Raw genomic sequence first — 23,046 nt, forward strand, 5'->3', positions numbered from 1 at the left:
AGGGGCAGCCTGTTGTGTTTACACAAATTATCCCTTAGCACACATGCACTGTTACATACATCCCTGCAGTCTTCATGCAGTTCTGGAAGTCTCTTTGCTCATCTGTCTTGCACCAGACAATACACAGTCTTCAGAAACACAGTCTTGGCACACACGCAGCAGCTTCTCCAACACTCTCATGTGTAGTACTCAGCTCTGTGTGCTGTTTCAGATAGCAATGTGTAATGCAAACACATTGAACGTCACCAAGGCCTCATTTAAATTGATCTAGTCTAATCACTCACCCTGTAACACATGGTCATGGTGTTAAGGAGCTGTTAGGACATGTGCTGTTTTCTGCTTCTGTAAATGATATGGGAAATGTGTCAGGCAGTAACAGTAATTTGGTACTATTCAGGGACACTGTTTTGTTCCGAAAAACATAGCATGAGTCTGTGTGCGCACAGGAATTGTGGGCAGAGATTTAATTTGTGAAGATGTTGTTCAGTAAGAAATGCAGTCCCAGGAAAGGGGCAGCCTGTGTTATGTGCGTAAAATGATGGCATGAGTCTGTGTGCACACAGGAATTGTGGGCAGAGATTTAATTTATGAATTTGTTGTTCAGTAAGAAATGCAGTCCCAGGAAAGGGGCAGCCTGTGTTATGTGTGTAAAATGATGGCATGAGTCTGTGTGCGCACAGGAATTGTGGGCAGAGATTTAATTTGTGAAGATGTTGTTCAGTAAGAAATGCAGTCCAAGGAAAGGGGCAGCCTGCTGTGTTTACACAAATTATCCCTTAGCAAACATGCACTGTTACATATATCCCTGCAGTCTTCATGCAGTTCTGGAAGTCTCTTTGCTCATCTGTCTTGCACCAGACAATACACAGTCTTCAGAAACACACTCTTGGAACACACGCAGCAGCTTCTCCAACACTCTCATGTGTAGTACTCGGCTCTGTGTGCTGTTTCAGATAGCACTGTGTAATGCAAACACATTCAACATCACCAAGGCCTCATTTAAATTGATCTAGTCTAATCACTCACCCTGTAACACATGGTCATGGTCTTAAGGAGCTGTTAGGACATGTGCTCTTTTTTGCTTCTGTAAATGATAAGGGAAATGTGTCAGGCTGTAACAGTAATTTGGTACTATTCAGGGACACTGTTTTGTTCCAAAAAACATAGCATGAGTCTGTGTGCGCACAGGAATTGTGGGCAGAGATTTAGTTTGTGAAGTTGTTGTTCAGTAAGAATTGCAGTCCCAGGAAAGGGGCAGCCTGTTGTGTTTACACAAATTATCCCTTAGCACACATGCACTGTTACGTACATCCCTGCAGTCTTCATGCAGTTCTGGAAATCTCCTTGCTCATGTCTCTTGCAGCTGACAATACATACTCTGCAGAAACACACTCTTGGGACACACGCAGCAGCTTCTCCAACACTCCCATGAGTACTACTCAGGACTGTGTGTAATGCAAACACATTCAACGTCACCAAGGCCTCATTTTCTTTGCTCTACTCTAAACACTCACCCAGGTTGCAGATACTTATGGTATGAAGTGGCTGTTAGGAAATGTGCACTTTTCTGCCTCTGTGATCTACAAGGAAAATGTGTAAGGCTGTAACAGCAATTATCACTTGATCTACCAGAGTAGTAAATGTGCTTTGAATTAGCAAATCAAATTCTGTTTTCTGCTTAGAAGCACACCATGAGGCTGTGTGCGCACAGGAATTGTGGCCACAGATATAATTTGTGTTGCAGTTGTTCTGTTAAAAAATGCACTTGCAGGAAAGGGGCAGCTTGTTTTTTTTCAACTGTGGTGGTTAGCACTGTGCACAAATTAGTAAATCACAAATGAGAGACAAATGGAAAAACATTTGAAATAAATGTAAAGTAAAAAAAAATATTTTAATGAATTATAATTACAAAAAGGATTTTTTTTTAGTTCCTTGCAGGTATTGCTGAGCAACAGTGAAAAAAAAAATGCCTTTAAGGACAAGAAAGAGGAAAGAAAAGCAACAAGTATATCTGGACAAAACTGGGAAAAAAAAATAGCAGGAGAAGCTGGTGATGGCAAAAAGAAAAAGTCTACTGGTAAGCAGAGCAGAGATTTCTTAAAAAAGATTTTCAAAAAACAAAAAAATGGCAAAAATAACTGTAAAACAAAGAGTTTTATGTACAAAGCAACAACACAGTCAACAGCAAAAAAAAAAAGCTAATGTACAATCAGAAATATGTCAAACTGATTTAACACGAAAATTAGATTTTAAAAACATCAGTCGAAAAATGTTTCATAGAAGAGTGATGTTAAATTTGCTAAAGGATGTGAAAAAATATAAGAAAAAAACAAAATTTATTAAGAAATTTTTTTTTATAGAAAATATTGTAAGTAAGGCTTTGGAAATAAAAAGAAAACTTTTTATTCTAATTTTGAATAGGATGCGTAGATTAGATAAATTAGTCAATGCAATGAAGTCACAAAGCAAAAGGAAAAGAGAAGTGAAAAAAAGTAACTTTTGTAAAGTGTTCTTGGGAGAATGGAAACACAGTTCAAGTACTGAACCATTTTTTAATGAAGAGAGTTATCTTCAAAGTAATAGTTTGTTGCATGCAGTTGACACCAATGGTAGAGCATATGAAGTTAAGGATGGTTGTGTGATGGAAAAAGAGAAAATGGTCCCAAGAAATGAGGAAGAAGTAATGGCTGCTGAGGCTATGGGGAGACGTCCAAAAGCCCCAGTGTACACTTGGAACTGTAGTAGTATTTGTACTGTGCGTCAGGAATATATTGATAAATTACGTGACTTTCTAAGAGAATATAGTAAAAAGAGTGTAAAACAGAAGATGAAGGTGCTTCAAGCACTAGATCCATGCAGAGTGAGAGAAAATACTGGTTTGCAGGGACATTCTCTGGCTTGTCTATCTAGAAAAGTGTGTAAAAGTGTTTTTCATCATTTTAGGATGCTGGCTGTTCATCATACTGAAATGAGAAAGATTGGGAGAACATTGTATTTTGCTAAAAGTCCAGCAGTAAAGTTGAATGAGTTGAATAATGCTCTGTTCCGTGGATCTGTATCAGATGTAGTGAAGGTTACTGATGAGATTCAGTTTTGTTACTTTGGTCCAGAACAAGAAAGTGCAGAAAAGGACACAGTAAATGAGGAAAATGAGGAACAGAATGTAGAACTCATTATTACTAAAAATGTTGAGGATGAAATGACAAAATTTACTATCACCTCTAATGAAAGACCAAATATTACTTGTATTTGTTGCCGCAGAAGTCATTATAAAATTCAAACAAGGAATGTTGATCTGTATAAAAAAAGTGAAAATGAAGATAATTATAAGTGGAAGGATTTTGCAACATATATATTTCTTGAAAATTGTTTAGAATTGGGTGAAGAACAGCGTATTTGTAAATACTGTTATAACAAGTTAGAAGAAAATAGAATGCCGACCAGAGCTGTACATAATAATTTAGAATTGGATGCTATTCCTGCCGAACTTTCTGAATTAAATACATATGAGTCTATACTCATTCAATGTGTTCATCCGTTCCAGACCATAGTACGTATGGAGCCCAAAACTGGTAAATTACCTCCTTCTGATTTACTGAGAGGTTTAAAAGGAAGAGTGGTGTATTTGCCGTTGGATTTGAAAAAAAATATGGAAACTATTGATGCAGATACTTTGGAAACTGAACCATTAGTAATTCTGGTTAATGGTGTACCTACAAAGAATAAGAAGATTTGGCAGGAGCTGGTGGATGTACGAAAAGTACAAAGAGCAAATTTGTATTTGAAAAAAAATAATAAATGGTATGAATCAATTTATATAGAAGAAGAAGAAGAAGATTTACAAGAAGACACAGAAACACCAACTGGTCAAATTGAAAAAGTGGACAAGTCAAAGGAAGAAGAAATTTATGAACATTTTAGCATACATCCTCTTCATTCAAAAGAAGTTATGGGAGACACTATTGATCTGTTTCAGATGAAGAAAGCACAAGGAACTCCCGTGAGTGTATGGGAGGAGAGCTTGGAAGCTCGATGTTTTCCCCAGCTGTTTCCTACAGGAAAAGGAGGACGATACGATGAACGTCCAGAACAGATTCCAGCTTCTGAGTATCGGACTACAAGACTATATGCAGAAGATCCAAGATTTCGTCAAAGTATTCCTTATTTGTTCCATCTTTTATTTGAAAGCGACTTGTCTGCATTATCTTATGCAGTAAATCACATTTTAAAAAGTGGAGTACATTTACAAAATGTGTCTGCTAAGGATTTTATGGAGAAAGTGCAGCACCGAGATGATCATTTGGAAACACAACTGATCAATCTGATGGCTTGTCAGCGTGGGACAAATGAATATTGGTACCGACGCTATGGTGAATTAAAATGCATGTTACGGAATTTAGGAACTCCTACATGGTTTCTAACCCTAAGCTGTGCCGAGTACGCTTGGGATGATTTACTGGATTTTCTAAGAGAGGCAAATTCAAACATTAAAAACATTGAATACAAGACAGCTGGAGAACTGTGCTCATTGGATCCAGTTAATGTTTGCAGATATTTCAATCATAGATTTGAGGCTATGATGTCCTTCATCTGCAATAAAAAAATCCACCTCTTGGAGAAGTAGTGGATTTCTTTTGGAGAAAAGAGTACCAGGCAAGAGGTGCTCCTCATATTCATATCCTGTTGTGGATCAAGGATGCCCCAAAGTTTGGAACAGATACTGATGAAGCAGTGTTATCTTTCATTGAAGAATATGCAACATGTGCTATACCTAAAAGCACAGAAGAGAAAAAGTTAAAAGAGCAAGTTTTACGTTTCCAAAGTCATCGGTGTGGAAAATACTGTCGACGGAAGTACAAGACGAAAGATAAATTCTGCACAAAGTGTTGATTTGGATTTCCTAGACCTGTTCTTTCAAAAGGAAGAGTCAACAGTTTTATGTCAGCTGTGCGACATACTATAACCAGAAAATCTCCCAAAAATACCTACAACCTAAAAAGAAATGAAGAGTCAAAATTTATAAATGACTTCAACCCAGTCATTTTATCCATGTGGAATGCTAACATGGATATTCAGTATGTGGCAGACAATTCTATTGCTGTTGCTCGGTATGTGACATCTTACATCACTAAATCTGAGAAAACAGAATTGAAGGAAATGTGGGAAGAGATTTCTCACGAGAAGACTGTCAGTAAGAAGCTGTACAGTTTCAGTTTAAAGATGTTATCGCATCGAGAAATTTGATCCTACGAATGCTCAGATAGGTTATCATCTGCAAGTCTTTACTCGAAATCCAGAAGAATAATTTGGGTAAGCTAAGGCCTTGCAGGAATGAGAAATCGGGTACTGAAATCTGTTGGAGAAATTGAATATTTGGCCGAGAATGACCCAGAAAGTACAGATATTTTGAAATCAAACATGTTGGACACATATTACCCAAAGAGAAGTCATCATCTTGAGAACATGTGTCTCTATGAAGTGCTGCAGAACTACATTTATTCACAGAAAGCCACAGAAGACATCAACAATGGAAAATATAAAGTCATTGGTGAGGAAGGATGTTTGGTGAAGCAAACAAAAGGAAGTTTGATAAATCACAGGAAGCTCAGTTGCGAAACTACTGACAAAAAGGAATTTTACTACTTGGCTCTTTTACAGCTGTTTAAACCATGGCGTTCAGAGGACGAACTACTGGGAGAATTTCAAAGCTATGAAGATTCTTTTAATGCTAGCAAAGACAGTATAGAATGCAGTACTTTTACAACTTATGTCCAAATGTTAAATGAAGAAAATGAACAGGAAGCAAAAATTGCAGCTGAAGTAGCTAGAGACAGTTCTCAAGACAGCCAAAGTTCAGGAACACTTAGTCAAGATCCCCTAGGACAACCAATCATAGAAAATGAAGCTGAAGTAGCCATGACTGAAGTAGAAACGGCTATGAATCAAGCACAGGAAGATTCAATCGACTTACTAAATCTGGAACAACAACTGAATGAAGAACAAAAAGAAATTTATGAAGAAGTCATCAAAAACATTGATCATGGATTACTACATGAAAAGAAAGAGTGCTCATGCACATCATTTGAACCAATCAGGATGTATGTGAGTGGACAAGCTGGAACTGGTAAAAGTTTCTTAATAAAAGTCATCAGAAGCTATCTACAGCAAAAAACAGCTTCAAATTTGTCTTGTGTGGTAACTGCTCCAACTGGGTTAGCAGCCTATAACATAAAAGGAATTACCTTACATCGCTTGCTAATGTTACCAGTGGAGCATGAGAAGAAAATAGAATACCACAAGCTAACTGGAGAAGCATGCCTCGAAGTTTCAAGAGTGTTGAAGAAGATGCAAGTTCTCATTATTGATGAGGTGAGCATGGTTTCAAATTTAATGCTTGCCTTTGTGCATTTAAGAATGCAACAAATTCTTAAGAGAGACTATGACGTGTTATTTGGAGGAAAACACGTCATAGTTTTTGGGGATCTTCTGCAGCTCACTCCAGTTAAAGGACAACCAGTGTTTAATACTGTGACACATGAAGACACGAAGAAGTCATTAGGAAGCATTGGTAATGCGAATATTTGGTCGTTCTTTGAGTACAAAGAACTCACTACCAATATGAGACAAGCAAACGACGAAGATTATGCAAGTATTCTGAAAGATATCAGAATTGGACTACTCACAGAAGTTGGCAAAAAAGCATTACAGAGTCGGTTGCTACATAACTTATTTCCAAATGAAGAAATAGTTGCAGAGAAAATATACCAGAACATTGCAGAAAAAAATACTGTAATCTGCTTAATGCCAACACTACGTGAGTGCTCAATATTCAATGAGGAACTTTTGAAATTGGAAAAGGAAGAGATTAAGAAAATGGAAGCAGAGGACAAAATTCAGCATGAAAGAATTACTTTTACATTAACAGGCAAACTGAAAAATAAATTGGATTCACTAGAGAAGAATATTTCCAAAACAGCTGGATTAGAAAAAAATCTATATCTTTGCATGAATTGTCGAGTGATTTTAAGGAGAAATTTGGATGTAGAAAAAGGTTTAGTGAATGGAGCTATGGGAAGAGTTGTGGGTTTTATTAATTATCAGAAAAAAGATGGAATTGAATGTTTAAAAATAAAATTTGATCAGATAGAAGAAGTTCAAGACATTTGTCGTTGTTCAGTTCGTTTCATGCTTGTGAAAGACTTATATGTATGTAGGAAGCAGTTTCCGTTTTCTCTAGCATATGCTGTAACTATTCACAAGTCTCAAGGATTGACTGTAGATAGTGCTTTTGTAAACATTGGTTCTACTGTGTTCAAAGAAGGTATGGCTTATGTTGCTTTGTCACGAGTGAAAACATTATCTGGTGTATTTATGATAGACTTTGATGACTCAAAAGTTAGTGCTGATACAAACTGTGTAAAGGAGTATAACAGATTAAGAAGAACCTATGCTCCTCATTTAGTTCAGTATCCTGTGATTGAAAAACATGTTGTTTGTCGGAAAAGGAGATTTGAGAATATCTGTAATGTGGATGAACAGAACAAAAAAAAAGGACAGTGATGTGATAGCAAGGAAAAAGAAAAAGGACAGTGTTGAAGAGGTTGTTGGTTGCCATATTGAAAATAGCTCTGGTGTCAACTGCTATGCAAATGTAGTGCTGAATGTTGTATTTTATCTTGAAAAGTTGCTAGAACAGATAATAGTAAATCATGGAAAAAGATTGTGTTCTCTGCTGAGTCTCCTTTATGAGAAGCTGAGTAATGATAAAACTGAAATAGAAAGTGCTACTGATGTTAGAAATCTTTTAGATGTATGTTGTGGTTCTACACAGTTTAAAGAAAATGTCCAGCAAGATGCTCAGGAATTCTTAATATATATTTTGAGTGTACTAGAAGATGAAGGAGTAGAAGTAGAAAACGTATTTGGTGTCTCTTACAAATGGGAACATTGCTGTGAAAAGTGTATGAACACATGTAGTAGTAATGTTGATTCAGAAAGGTTCATATTTTTACCATTACCACAAAGTAAATCAGTGACTTTTAGTAAATTAGTTAAAGATGCCAATCACAACATGGAATGTTCTGAATGTAAATCAGACATGTTTTCTACATTATTTTTACAGAAATATGGTCAGTATGTAATTTTAATGATGCAACGTTGTAGAGCTGATGGTTCAAAATTGGACACTTTAATAAAGAAGTTTACAGGACAGCAATTATCAATTTCTGGAAAAACTTTTGTTACAGTTGCAATAATTTTTCATGAAGGACCTACTGTAACTTCTGGGCATTACACAGTTTATCTTAAATGTGAAAAAGGCTGGACACTGTGTAATGATTCCCAATTGATTTTCAAGCAACGTTTGCCTTATGATTTACCCAATTCTTACTTAATTTTTCTGAAACCTAAATTTTGAAAAATAAAAACTGCATCTGAAGAAAGCATTTTTTGTCATTTTAAAGGATTATAATTGAAGATATCACTTAAAATGGATTTTGAAATTACTTTTTGGCCTAAAGGAAAAGTAATAAAAACAATTGTGGACTCCTTTGACAGAAATTATTTTGGCATGTGTGCTTTTGCGACAAGGTTTAAAGACGGTTTGTCTAGAAAAATTGTATTCATCTAGAGAAGTACTTGTAATATATATGTAATATTTCTAACAAGGTATATTTTAGTGAGGAAAGTTTTAGGGCTTTTTTTAAGCAATCTTTCAGATTGTTTTTTTTTGCCCGCTGTTAAATGATGAATACAATTGTTTTCACTATTTTAAGTGAAAACTAAAAAATTCTGAAAACAGCAAAAAAATGTATATTGTATGATTGAATATTAATACTTTTTTCTTTTTTTGCAGAACTGGAAAGAAAAAATCAAAAAAAAATCTGTTCCCTTGCAAAATACTTTTAAAATTTTTTTTTTCGAATTTTTTTTTTTTTTTTTAAAGAATAAGTGAAAAATATTAGTATTACTCAATCCTCCCTTTTCATGCTTCCATTTCCTCACCTCTTTTTGTACATTAAATTAAAAAAAAAAAAAAAAAAATTTAAAAAAAAACCTTGGGTGCGCGCACGGTGCGCGCACCTCAAAAAAAACATTAAAAAAAAATCCCTCAAAAAAAATTTGGGGGGTTTAGTTTATAAGTGGCTCTTAAAAGAGCCCTTGAGTTAATGGAGGGAAACAGGAAGAGAAAAACGAAAAAAAAGAAAAAAACATCTATGGCCTACTTGCACTCATGGGCATCAAATTTTCTCTGAATGAGATCAAGACTGGTCTCACCCACAGAAATAAGTTTACCGCAATCAGTGCAGCGTGTGGACAACCTACCAAAACAAGGTGGTCCAAAACGAGGTGTGGAAGAAGGCAAAGGCACCACTGCAGAAGAAGTGCTCGGCTGAGCTGCCGAAGATGTGCTCGGCTGAGCTGCTGCAGATGTCGTCGGTAGAGCAGGTGGAGGGTTTGTTCCAGAAGCTCGACGAAAAGTCACTGGATGCATTTTATCAACATGCCTCAACATAGTGTGAATGCTAAAAGAATATTTCTTGTTAGGATTCCCACGTGACAAGACTTTTTGACAAAGTACACATGTAACTTTAGGTGCATTTACCTTTTTTTGTCCCTCTGGAAAAGTGAAAAACTGCCATATAAAGCTGTCTTTCTGCTTCCTGTTCCTCTGCCTCTCAAGAGTGTCCTGGTCACTGTCTGAAGATGGCTCACAGAATAGCTCCTTCTCCAAAGGAATCAGAACTAATAATGAGGGGAGTAGGTGTGGTTTGGGAAGAATCTGGAACTGAAAGTACTTCAAACCAATCAAAGGTGATGATTCTTGATCACATGACTTGCCATGAGGGGATTGGGTGAGGTGTTGAAACAATTAGAAACTGAAAGTAATGATGAGGTGTCATCAGTGATGTCATGAGTGATGTCACTGACCATGTCATGAGTGATGTAATATGTGACGTCATCAGCAGTGCATTGCGGGGGCGCGAGTTATAGTTAGCTGAACTAACTATAACGGGGGAATTTCATTGGTTTTTCACGAGTGAAATGTCCAGCTAACTATAACATGTGTGAAACCTATGGTTTTTTCAGTGAATTTGCAAGGTTTTTTAAATGCTAATTCCTAACTATAACGTGTGTGAAACCTTTGGTTTTTTCAGTGAATATATATATATATATATATACACACATGTATAAAGACATCCCATTAACCATACTTTTTTCAGTATATAAACAATACGATTTGCTTTTTACCTGCGTTTTGGGCACAGTTGCAGTCACTATCAGATTTTGGTGTACTTACATACTGAGATTTATTTGAATTCCAAAACGAAAAACATTGCATTTAAAAGTGAAAAGCCACTAAATAATTATTAACAGATGGGAGTGAAAAACGAGCAAGTATTTTGTTTAGCTCTATATAAACTGTGTATTTCGAGTGAACAAAGATGGGGTTTTACCTTTGATTGAAAAGGATGTCTAAGCCGAAATGCGTCTCTAAATTATGTGATCGCAGTATGGCCTGAAGAATAAAGCGATGGATTTTATACAGTCCTCGTGTGCAGATTCTCTTTTCTATTCAAGGAGTTTGTGGCTATTATTAAAAAGGTGCTAGCGGTGCCACCTCTTCTGCACCACCTGTGGTTTGGCGCATGCCGGAAGTGACCACGATCTTGGATATATTACTAACATGCACGTGCTTGTTACAAATCATGGTAGCGCAGAACCATAAATTTAACATAATGGGGACAGCTAGGATCTGCTTCCCCTTTCACTGCTCGAAAGCAGGTAACCAGGCAAACTATACGGATAGGAAGTGTAAACTCCTGATTATAATATAAACCCACTGGCAAGTTGCCCGGGGATGATAGTGAGTATATTAGATTAGGCGTTAAACACTAAGAACCGCAAGATGGGACAATGAACAAGATGGAATAGCGCAGCTGGTTAAAGTATCATGAATGTAAATAGATAACTAGGGTTCAAATCCCGAGGTTCACAGAAGAAAATTATATAAATCCTCAAACGCTCGAATAGGTAAAACCATCAATATGTGTCATTTTTCAATACCAGTTCGTTTTTTTCCTCCTTTGTCTGTAAATATAACATATGCAGCAGTGTTGTAGAGACCTCAATTGCAACCGAGTATTACGAACAAAAGAAATCATGTAATTGAAATGTTATTATACAAGTTTGTTGCCACAACGTGATTTTAACTTAAATATGGTATCAAGGTCAAACGACAACACGGACACTGTGAAACTTCAAAGACCATAATGCAATAGATGACCTTAATGGGAAGTTAGGTCACAATTGTTTAAATATAGCGGAAATGTAATGGTGCTCTGTGCTTGTCGATTGTTCCCCGTGAGCAAGGTCTCCGCTGAGACTGAAACGCGTTGGGGTTGTGTGCTGGCAGCGTTTTGAAAATTAAAAACACCCTTCAACTACCGATGGACGATTGATGTTTCACAATCTAACGGAGCAGCGAGTGCAGTGAGGGAATCCCTGCCCAAAAGGATAATGTGGCGACATTTGTAACGGCTTGGTCCTGCCGTACTCGATACGCACCACCAAAGAGGCACCCAGCAGTCAGGAGAATGGGACAGTGCATAAAGGAATTGCCCCTAGAACAAGGATGCACTCGAACAGCTTCTTGCTTGTGAAAGCCTTCATTTCAACAAAAACTGCAACCTGCATTCCAATAAAAGTTCCAGCCTGACGCGATTCAGAGCTACTTTCTCCTTTTTCAAAGGCTCAACACTGAGGTTCACAAGCTGACACACCTTTCAAAGTAATAACACGCCATCTGATGGGCAGCCCAGGTGAGTGATTCCACATTGCCTTCTGGGATCTGTAGTGTGTGCCAAAAAATACCTGCCCAAATGAGTGCTGTGTCTCATATATATATATATATATATATATATATATATATATATATATTACCTACTGGTGGACGCCAGTAGGTAGTTATAGTTAAGACTTATTTTCCATAGGAAATCTGCAACATTCTATTCCCAATAACTTTGGCGCCGGTTGACGAATCTTCGCGAACTTTTCAAAACTTTTGGCCAGCTCCGGTCCGCTCCTATCCTGAAATTTTCAGTGTGATTCGTCAAGCGGGGGCTGAGAAAAAAGGGGGGTCCCAAAACGTGTTTTCTCCATGCAATTTTCCATTGGAACCTTTAGTCGCAGGTACAGCCCGAACTGCTGAACGGAATTACACCAAATTTGGCAAAAAGGTAGCCCTTGGTTCAGAGTCGTGCCTTTTGTTTAAATGGTGTAAATCCATTCAGTAGTTCCTGAAAAAAATCAAAAGTACAATCACATATATATCTATGGGCGTGGTGGATCCGCGCACCCTGAGCGCACCCTGCGCGCACCCTCCTGATCACGAGCTGCATGTTTATTGGCTGTCAACACTCCAAACCAGGAAGTGTTGGCAGCCATTTTGTGCCTTAGTAGAACCGAGGCACAAGAAATCCTTGAAAAAAGTGCGCAAAACGCAAAAAGGGGGCAGGATAGAAACGCCCTGACCCCCTAGGCCTGCTTAGGGGGTCCCACAAGGACCCCCTGGGCCCAAAAAAGTATATATATATTTTTTTTAAATGGGAAGATGCGTGCAGGGTGCACGGATCCTGCCGATTAAAAACAAAAAAAACGAAGCGCGGGCTCCCGTGTTTCGCTGGTAGTTAGCCCACGGGGGCAATATTATTATGTGAACGCAGCCTCGGGGACCGCCACCCCGGGCCTTCAATATTCATGGGTGGGGGGGCTCAAAGGCCCCCCCCAAGCCCCGGGAACCGCCACCCGCCGCAAGCGCGCGAGCGTCACATAAAGTAATACGTATGTGTTGTGTATGCGCCTGGAGTCGCGTACCGGTCGCATTGCGATCGCGCACGGAAATAAGCACCCATCGCACATCCTACGCGGATCCTACACAACAATCCTAAAATGGCGGCTAGGTTCCGTGCAGTGATCGAGAAAAGTACGCTTTGGGTGTGCGACTCCCCCCCCCAAAAAAAATACAATAAAGAAAATAATATAAATATATTTAAAAAAAATATAAAACAAAAAAAACATCAGAGTTTCAATATTTTAAAAAAATGTTCTTCCATTTATATTAGAAATATATAATGTAATTTAAAAAATAAAATATGTAAAAATAAATAGTTAAAAAAATGTAGAAAATCAGTATCAAAAAAATAAATATAACTATTATTACATTTAAAAATTGGCAATTAAGAAATCATTGGAATTCCCTGAAAAAACCATAGGTTTCAGGCATGATATAGTTAGCAATTAGCATTTTAAAAAAAACCTTTGAAATTCACTGAAAAAACCATAGGTTTCAGACATGTTAAAGTTAGGAATTAGTATTTAAAAAACCTTAGAAATTCACTGAAAAAAAACGTAGGTTTCACGGGTGTTATAGTTAGCTGGACATTTCACTCGTACAAAGCCATTGAAATTCCTCCGTTATAGTAAGTTCTACTAACTATAACTCGCAATCCACTGCTGATGATGTCACATATTACATCATTCATGACCTGGTCAGTGACATCACTGATGACATCTCAAATGACATCACTAATAATATCACTGATGACATCATCCATGTAACAATCTGATACACCTCATCATACACTAGTATAACCTTTCATCACTCATTATAAAATTTGGAGTACCATATTTGAAACCATTGACACACCAATGTAAGTTTCTAAAAACCCACTCAGTGATTCCTAGATCTACACACACACACATCTAAACACTTACCTATAGATTCACTCATACATGCGGACAAAGATCAATAGAACACTATCAAATATACTTATATACCTACATCAACATTACACACCAGCATACATCCTATTCACATATGCAGTCGTCCTATTCACTTATGCAAACAATTGCTCATACTTACATTTACTCAGCTACACACATACAAACACCACTTCATTTATTCATATAGAGAGTAACTCATACTTAGTGTTTTATAAAATCACTATTACAAGTATACAGTTATCCATACAGTCCCTCATAGAATCACTGAGTCTTATGTATACTTATTTATATACAACAACTGTCACATACACTGGCTTTTTTTAATTTCTACTTTGTTGGACATGTATCATTGAAAAATATACTTACTCATCACTACACCCATAAAGACATTCACTCACCCAAACGCAGTCTTAACCTCATATAACCACTAAATCAACTATTTACACATCTTTGGACAGTCACACACCTCCCACCCAACCACACACACATTCACTCTCCCATAAAAATATTCACTTAACTAATCAATAACTAATATAGACTTTCACATAGCTAGTAACTAACTTATGCAGTAGTTTACAAAACAAGAGACAAAGTGATACAGATATTCACACAGTTTAATCACTATCCCATATATTTAGTGAGTCACTTAAACATTCAATCACACTGCTGGTAAGTCCTCCATCCAGACACTTCCACTTCCACTCATTCTTCAATGCAGATTGCTATATATATATAATACATATTTAAATATCGAACCAAACCACATTCACTGGATGATGTCATCAGTGATGTCATTTGAGATGTCATCAGTGATGTCACTAACCATGTCATGAATTATGTAATATGTGACATCATCAGCAGTGGATTGCGGGCGCGCGAGCACGAGTGAAATGCCCAGCTAACTATAACACCCCTGAAACCTATGGTTTTTTCAGTGAATACATATGTATATATATATGTATATATATATATGTATATATATATATATATATATATATATATATATATATATATATATATATATATATATATATATATATATATATATATATATATATATATATATATATATATATATATATCAATCAAGCCCTTATCCCACAGGACTCTGCAGTCATGAGGCTTCGTTAGTCATAACCATATTTATTCCAATGCAAGGACGCGTTTCGGCGCAATAGCCTTCTTCTTGCTTGCCTCTTGAAATTTTAGCAGCGTTACCTGCCATATTGCTGCTTTTTAAACAGGGAGCTTAACACTGATTGGATGTTAGTATTAACACAGAAAAAGGACTTTTTTCTACTGTGGGGATTCGTAGTTCATTAGTGTTCCCGGCAGCGAGTAATTTCAGTTCTTTCGCCGATATGGCCCAATCACTCTTAAAATTGACACTCCGCATGGGCACACCACCAGGAAACACAGTTCGATTCACTGTATGGTAAGTATCCACCGTCTTCCGCTGTGAATACACTGCTCAAATGCCAGACTTCAGGAGCCTCTCGTCCAGCCTCAAGGTTACGCAGCACTCAAAGTAGGAGCTGGTTAAATAGCCGTGTCCCGGACAGCTATGTGTATATATATATATATATATATATATATATATATATATATATATATATATATATATATATATATATATATATATATTTAGTCTAAATTAATATATATGTGCTGAGTCGCTTTTTACAGTCCATCTTCACTGTTTACAACTATGGGTTTAAAAGGTGAACAACTGGCCTAATCACATGATGCATATGATTAAGACCAAGTGCGGTCTAAACGCGTAATGCAAAAACCCTCTGCGAATTAAAGAGAAGTTGTTTTAAATCTACCGGCTGGTGGGCTTGCTTATCCTCGGACGTGGGGATTTTTTCGTTTGGAATATAATGGTGGTGACGCTCCACTAACAAGCCCCGGTCCGCCAGGAAGGGCGTCCTTCTCAGCGTCAACTTCGTTTGGATTTATATGTAAAGGGCGCCCACCGGCTGTAAAGTGAAGACGGGAACAATGGCAAGAGGTGAGGCCACTGCCAAAACAGGACGGGGGGCCCACTCGAGAGTACATTGATTTTTGGAAACACTTCTTGTCAGCCAGGATTTATGGGGGAAATGTCCCCGGATTTTTTCGTTTGGAATATATTTATTTATATATATATATATATATACATATATATATATATATCTATATATATTACCTACTGGCGGTCGCCAGTAGGTAGTTATAGTTAGGACCCTGTTTCCATAGGAAAACCGCAACATTCTATTTGGAATAACTTTGGCGCCGGTCGACGAATCCTCGCGAAATTTTCAAAATAGGTGGGGCGCTACGCTCCGCTCCTACCCTGAAAGTCTCGGGGGGATTCGTCAAGCGGGGGCTGAGAAAAAAGGGGGGTCCCAAAACACGTTTTTCCCATGCATTTTTCCATAGGACCTTTAGACACAGCTACAGCCCGAACGGCTGAACAGAGTTACTTGAAATTTGGCAGAGAGGTAGTCCTCAGGTCAAGGAAGTGCCTTTTGTAGGTCTGGTGTAAATCTGTTCAGTAGTTCCTGAGAAAATAGCCTTTAAATCAATATATATATCTGTGGCAGCTTACGGTGCGCTTACGGTGCGCTTACCGTAAGCTTACCGTACGCGTACGGTGACGTGCGCGATTCTGATTGGCTGTTAGATCTTAGTAAACATTCGAATCGGTCGAAACCAGGAAGCGGCGGCCGCCATTTTCTCTCTCGCACTCTGAGGGGGGAGGAAAAACAAAGGTGGAAAATATGTAAAGGAGCATGTTAGACAGCTCCTAACCACCTAGCATTGATTAAGGGGCCCCACAAGACCCCCCAAGGCAAAAAAAGCAATTTTATTTTTTTTCGAAAAAACGCCGATTACGCTTACCGTACGCGTACGGTAAAAATTAATTATAAAAAAAAAATATCCACACTCACCACTCCCTCGGTGTGCAAAAGGTGCCCGCAGGGCACCTTTTGTGCATGGCATACTAAAGAAAAGAACAATTAATAGATTAAGTTTCTCAACGAAGCGCATAATATGTCCTCCGTGTGCGGACGATGCGCGAAGCGCATCGTGCGTACATGGCCCATCCAGCGTAACGTGGGCACGTGGTGCGCGTAGCGCACCGCGTGCCCACCGTGCGTGCACGGCACTAACTGCGTAAAGTGGGCGCGCGGTGCGCGAAGCGCACCGCGTGCACACCGTGCGCGCACGGAACGAACTGCGTTAAGTGGGCGCGCACACCACGAACGGCGTAAAGTAACTTAGCATTTAAAAAACCGTACAAATTCACTGAAAAAACCATAGGTTTCACACACGTTATAGTTAGGAATTAGCATTTAAAAAACCTTGCAAATTCAGTGAAAAAACCATATGTTTCACACACGTTATAGTTAGCTGGACATTTTACTCGTAAAAAACCATTGAAATTCCCCCGTTATAGTTAGTGCAGGCAACTATAACTCACGCGACCGCAATCCTCTGCTGATGACATATGTGTCTTTATGAAAAAAAAATATTTGTAATATATGTATAGCTAAAATTTAATGGAAGAAGACATGGGCAAATAAGTGTCTAAATACAGTATTAGCATATATATATATAAAAAACACAAGTTACAGGAACGTTATAGTAAGGCTCAGATTTCAGTCGTACAAAATCATAGTAATTCTGCAGTTATAGTTATCTGAGCTAACTATAACTTATTCCCCTGCAATGCACTACTTATGACTTCACATATTACATAATTCATGACATGGTCATTGACATCACTGATGACATCACTGATGACATCTCAAATTCGGCCCCATCTCCCCGGGCCGGGCCTTTTTTAAATCAGGGAGGAGGGCCCCCCTCCGTGGGACGATCAGGGCCCGGAGATCCCATCTCCTATGGTCTGACCTTTTAAATAATTTTTAACTACTTTTACGGGAAGGGGGTGTGCGATTTCAGTCCAAGGGACCCCATACCCTGGGGCCCAAGCTTGCTCAAATGGTGGAGGGTGCTGTGCGGCCCCCCTCAACGGGTTGATTTCAGCTCCGAACCCATACCCGGGGCCGGCCATGTCTGCTGGCTCCCCCTTAGGGCACCCAGTCTCCACTGGGACTGTTGGGGAGCCTGAATGCCCCCCTGTGATGCCTGCCAGCTCCCCACCTCCTGTGGGAGCTGACATTGCTTTCACACACAGGGAGCTGCTGAAATGGCAGCTCCCTGTGTGTAAAAGCAATTCTGCATTATTTCCAGCAAGCAAGAGCATTTTTAATGCTCTCGCTTGCTGAAAGCGGAGTGTTTGCTGTGGTTCGGCGGGAGCCGTAACGTTTTTTGCTGTGGCGGGCCCCTTTGGGAACCCAAGACCAGAGCTATGGAGTCATGTTATTCCTACCCTGCCCCCTTTTCTTTTTTCATGTTTTTTTATAGACTCAGATGAAGCCGAGCCCCAAGATGACTGCCAACACTTCCTGGTTGAAGTGTTGGCAGCCAATCAGAGCTCTGCATGAGCACATTATTATTCGCGAAGACTTTGTGTTCGTAGATATACAAATTTGGATTTCCTGTAATTTCTCACAATCTACTGAACATATTTACACCAAGTAACTGAAAGCGTGATCTGCGTAAACAAATCTATCTTTCTGCCAAATTTAGTGTAATTCCTTACATCGATTCGGGCTCTAGTCTTGTTCAAAGCCTTACTAGAATTAATATGGGAAACACACTTTTTTTGACCCCCCCCCCTTTATTCTCAGCGCCCGCTTGACGAATCACCCAGAAACTTCCCATGCACAAAAAGACCTAACTTGACACTTTTTTGGAACATTTTGTGAAGATTCGTTCAACTGCACCAAAGATATAGGAAATTCCCAGCAAATTCACCCCAGGAGAATCCCAAAGCTATGTCTGAGGCTCTACAGGCCTTAGTCAATATTGTAAATAATGATTTCATTATTCTAAAATGAGGACTAGACTGAATAAGTATCATTTTAATGGAATAACAGCCAGTAAAAAACCCTTCACTCCAAATGAGCCCTACTTTATGGCTTAGGTTAGCAAAACAGCACCTAACTAAACCAAATGCTATCTGTAGCAATGTCCTCCAGAGAGATGAAACCAAAGTTGAGTTCTTAGGCTATATTGTACAATTACATGTTTGTTATGAAAGAAAATACTTTATTTGCATAATTAATAAAAACCACTCAAATCAACTACTAAAATGGAGTGAAAAAGCATATTCAGTACATTAGGTACATCATGAACTGTAAAAATCGGAAGAAAGAGAAGTTAAAAAGAGTTTAAGATCGTCATAGTGGGCTAAAAAAGTTCCTGGTCAAAAACCAACAAAAATAAAGTGCTGCAGTGCTGTGCTTCCGTTGAGATGGTATGCGACAGAGGGGTGTTTGCTACAGAGTCCAAGCGAGTCCTAGCAGTATGCATTCTGAAATCGACACTTTGTTTTGTTGCAAGAGCCAAAGTGCATAATATCTGCTGGGCTTGATGTGTGATGAGTTGCTAAAGTGCAGTGCATTTGGCATTTGTCAAGTTTTGTTCCAATAATAAATGGAGTTGAAAGGTCAGTGATAAAAGTGTGTTATATGCATGCTCCATTCTGGTTCCTGTGGATTTGGGTGTGGACTGTTTGATGAGAGAGTCCGCCTTTAAAATACATTTTACAAAGTATGCCAAGGTTTGTGGAGTCGAACCCTTCAGGCAGAACAAAATTGCTTGGCGGCAAGATCTAATGACGTTTGAACTGAAGATGTTTCAAAGATAGATTTTGCTCCAAGGTAATAAAACTGGGAATATGCATAGTATGTACTAGAATTCTTCCCAAGGATATTGTCAAAGCCTGCACTCGTCCTTTGTAGGTTGGAGCCATTTTAGAATGGCATTGAGTGGAGGAAAAAGCTTGAATCTGACTTGGAGCTCCTATTTTACGATATGCTTTCTTAAGTAGGCTTTTATGTAGGACTGTGCTGTGGGTGCCTTGATGTATTAATGGTCATCCATGCATGGATGTGCAGTCTAAATTTGCTTTGTTTTCGAGCCAGGAAAGCTGCTTGATTTGTTTGTTTAGTCCTGGCTTAAAAGCCATGTGAGGTAGGGTATTTTGCAAAGATTGTTCCGCTTTCAGGTGTATAACTGACACTGCGATTTTCTCTGATCACGAATTTGGATTTGGGGGCAGTTTGGATTTAATTTCTTGCCATAACAAGACTTTAAGTGAGTTTGGGTATGCTTACCTCGGCAGGGATGCATATTTGTGAAAAGAACCCTCTAGTCTCAGTTCTTGATCCTGGAGGCCAAATTCTACTCTGATTTGAGCCAGAGAGGTGCTCTGCGGCAGTAGAAAGATGAGGGGAAAGACTTTGCTCTGAGCAATGCAAACTTTCTGGGGAATATTTCCAGGCCGTATGTAAACATTGGTAGGAGCTTTGCCTTAATCACTGTAAGAGGTGGCTGCCAGGTTGGACTTTACAATTTGGTTGCCAGGACTTGGAGTGCTGAGATTTGTGAAGTCACCCTTGCTTTCAGTGTATATAAATGCGGTCGATGGGACCAGCTGTCCTGGAGCCATACACCTATTTACTTGTAGTTTCCACTTCTGCCCAATAGGCTTCCCCAGCAATGCCATGTCTATTTCTTCATTATCCATTTGCCAAATATGACTACTGTTGTATTCTCAAGGTTGATAGATAACTCACTGGTCAAGCAAAATTGGTGGAGGAATGTTAATAGATTTTGCAAACCTAAGCCAGAAAGGTTCAATAAACCAATGCCATCTGTGTAAAGTAGTGAAGTTATTAGTTGATGATCGAGCTTTGGAGGATAGGAACTGGTGAAATCCAGTTGAGAGCACAAGTCTGCCAGGTATACTTTAAATAAGGTCGGGGCCAACACGCACCCTTGTTTTATACCTCTGTCTATCCAAGGTTTGGATGTTAGAATCTTATTACACTCAAGTTCAAGACTTTTGTCAATCCATGCAGAGGTGGGAGTCCCAGCAAATTCATCCCAAGATTAGACCACATGTTGCTCTTTGAGAATCCCAAAGCTATATGTGAGGATCTACAGGCCTCAGCCAGTATGGTAATGTTGAGTTCATGATTCTAAAATGAAGAATAGACTGAACAAGTATGGCTTTAATGGAATGACAGCCAGTAAAAACCCTTCACTCCCAGAAGAACATTAATATATGGCTTAGGTTTGCAAAACAGCACCTAACTAAACCACAGGCTATCTGAACCAATGTCCTTCAGAGAGATGAAACCACGGTTGAGTGTTTAGCTATAATGCACAATGACATGTTTGGAAAAAATACTGCATAATATCGCAAACAAAGCGTCAAGCTTATTTGTAAAAGTACAATAATTTAGGTCTGCCTTGCAGTCCGGATGCCTGGTTACCTCACAGTCATTGTGTCCATTATGAATTTCTCTCTATGGCAGCTCCTATTAGAAAAAAAGGAAAGACTATCTGTTGAACAGCCAAACCTGTTGTCGCAGCGAGTAAGCCTACTGTTAACAAAAGCCTGGGCTGCAAGACAAGAATATAGGTCCTTCAAAGAGATGAAACCACGGTTGAGTGTTTCGCTATAATGCACAATGACATGTTTGGAAAAAATACTGCATAATATCGCAAGACCCTCAAACAAAGCGTCAAGCTTATTTGTAAAAGTACAATAATTTAGGTCTGCCTTGCAGTAAGGATGCCTGGTTACCTCACAGTCATTTTGTCCATTATGAATTTATCTCTATGGCAAACACCTATTAGAAAAAAAGGAAAGACTATCTGTCGAACAGCCAAACCTGTTGTGGCAGTGAGTAAGCCTACTGTTCACAAAAGCCTGGGCTGCAAGATAAGAATATAGGTATGTCACCAATCTAGGCTCTGACAGTGGGAAGCTCCAGGTTCTGGTCTGCAAGATTAGTAGTGGATGAAAGATGCAACATTGTAGGCTATTGTACGGGAAGACCACAACTGAACAATGTTCGAGTTGAGGACAATAGGCAGAGATTGGCAGTGAAAATAAGTGATGTTGAAGTAGATTGTTGTAGCTTTGACCAGATGTATGCTGCAGATTGTTTGACTTCTGAACGAATGGGGAGGACAGGAGAAATGTCAGGGTATAAGCAAATGACTTGGGTTGGCTTTAAGTTAGCGATTTCACAACTGCAGATGAGGAGTAAACATGTTCACTCTTTTAGTGATCAGCAAAGTGTATGAAGAATTAGAAAATGGACACGAAAATCCATAGTTTTGCACAGTTTAAGTTACAACTTTGGAAAAGAGGTCATGCGTGAGAGCAGTGTCAGGAAGAAAAGACTAAAACTGGATAAACATGAAACTTGAGTCAGCGCTTGAGAAGGACTATAATCGCCTGCAAATTCCCCAAGAACGATGTTTTGATTTACCTATGACTCCTCAGTAAGATTACAGAACCAGCAGATTGAGACTCATTACTGATTTGCAAGGAAACAGATGACTCTTTTAGCAGACATTAGGTCTATTGTAATGAAGACATAAAGAAATAAGGAAGGCAGAAATCAATCAATCAACAGATTTGTAAAGTGCTTCTTATCTTCCGTGAAGGTATCCAGGCACTGGCAGGGTCCAGTTGATTAGCCGAATAGCTAGGTTCAGGGACTTACAGAACTCTGAAAGAGATGGGGCAGTCTGTAGATGAAAGGGTTAGCTCTTTCCATGGCTTCGCTTCTAGGAAGGAGAAGGAGCAAACTCCGCATCTGCTACGTCAGATGCCGGAGTGAGGGTTAGAGAAAGGGATGCAGAAAATGTTTAAGACAAGAGTTGTGTCAAGCAAATTGAAGGCATGACCATAAGGACATAGGACTTCACTTCTAAAACTGGGAGACATGAATGAAGCTGGAACAATTACACCTTTTAAGCTTGTAAAGCTCAATACAAAAGATCTCTTTACAGTGATAGAGAACGTACTTATGCCTTGTTAATGTATAGGAGGAAGGAACACCGCACTTACTCATACCTTATGGCATATGTGACTAAATCAAACATTTATTCCTTCAAAAAGTACCTACATTTGTTCAGGTACTATACCCTGGTGTGTTTGCTGTGCATATTTCTCACATAAACACTCTATTAGCACCTGGCTCAAAACTCTATGCTCCGATGGTCAATGTAAGGCATACATTTTAGCAATATATCCGAAGTATAGTACCTGTTATGAAAAGTTCATTTTGTGTTTTCCCAAAACAAAATTAAAACACGTGACATATTTCACAAATGTAC

At 38.8% G+C, this 23,046-nt stretch overlaps 1 protein-coding gene across 1 annotated transcript in view; it reads right to left on the reverse strand.

Moving 5' to 3' along the window:
- MPDZ (multiple PDZ domain crumbs cell polarity complex component) overlaps nt 1–23,046 on the reverse strand; it is a 798,673-nt gene that overhangs the window by 37,680 nt on the left and 737,947 nt on the right. The gene's annotated exons all lie outside the window — the stretch shown is intronic.

The sequence above is a fragment of the Triturus cristatus genome, chromosome 2_1, assembly GCF_964204655.1.
Source record: "Triturus cristatus chromosome 2_1, aTriCri1.1, whole genome shotgun sequence".
NCBI classification, from domain to species: domain Eukaryota; kingdom Metazoa; phylum Chordata; class Amphibia; order Caudata; family Salamandridae; genus Triturus; species Triturus cristatus.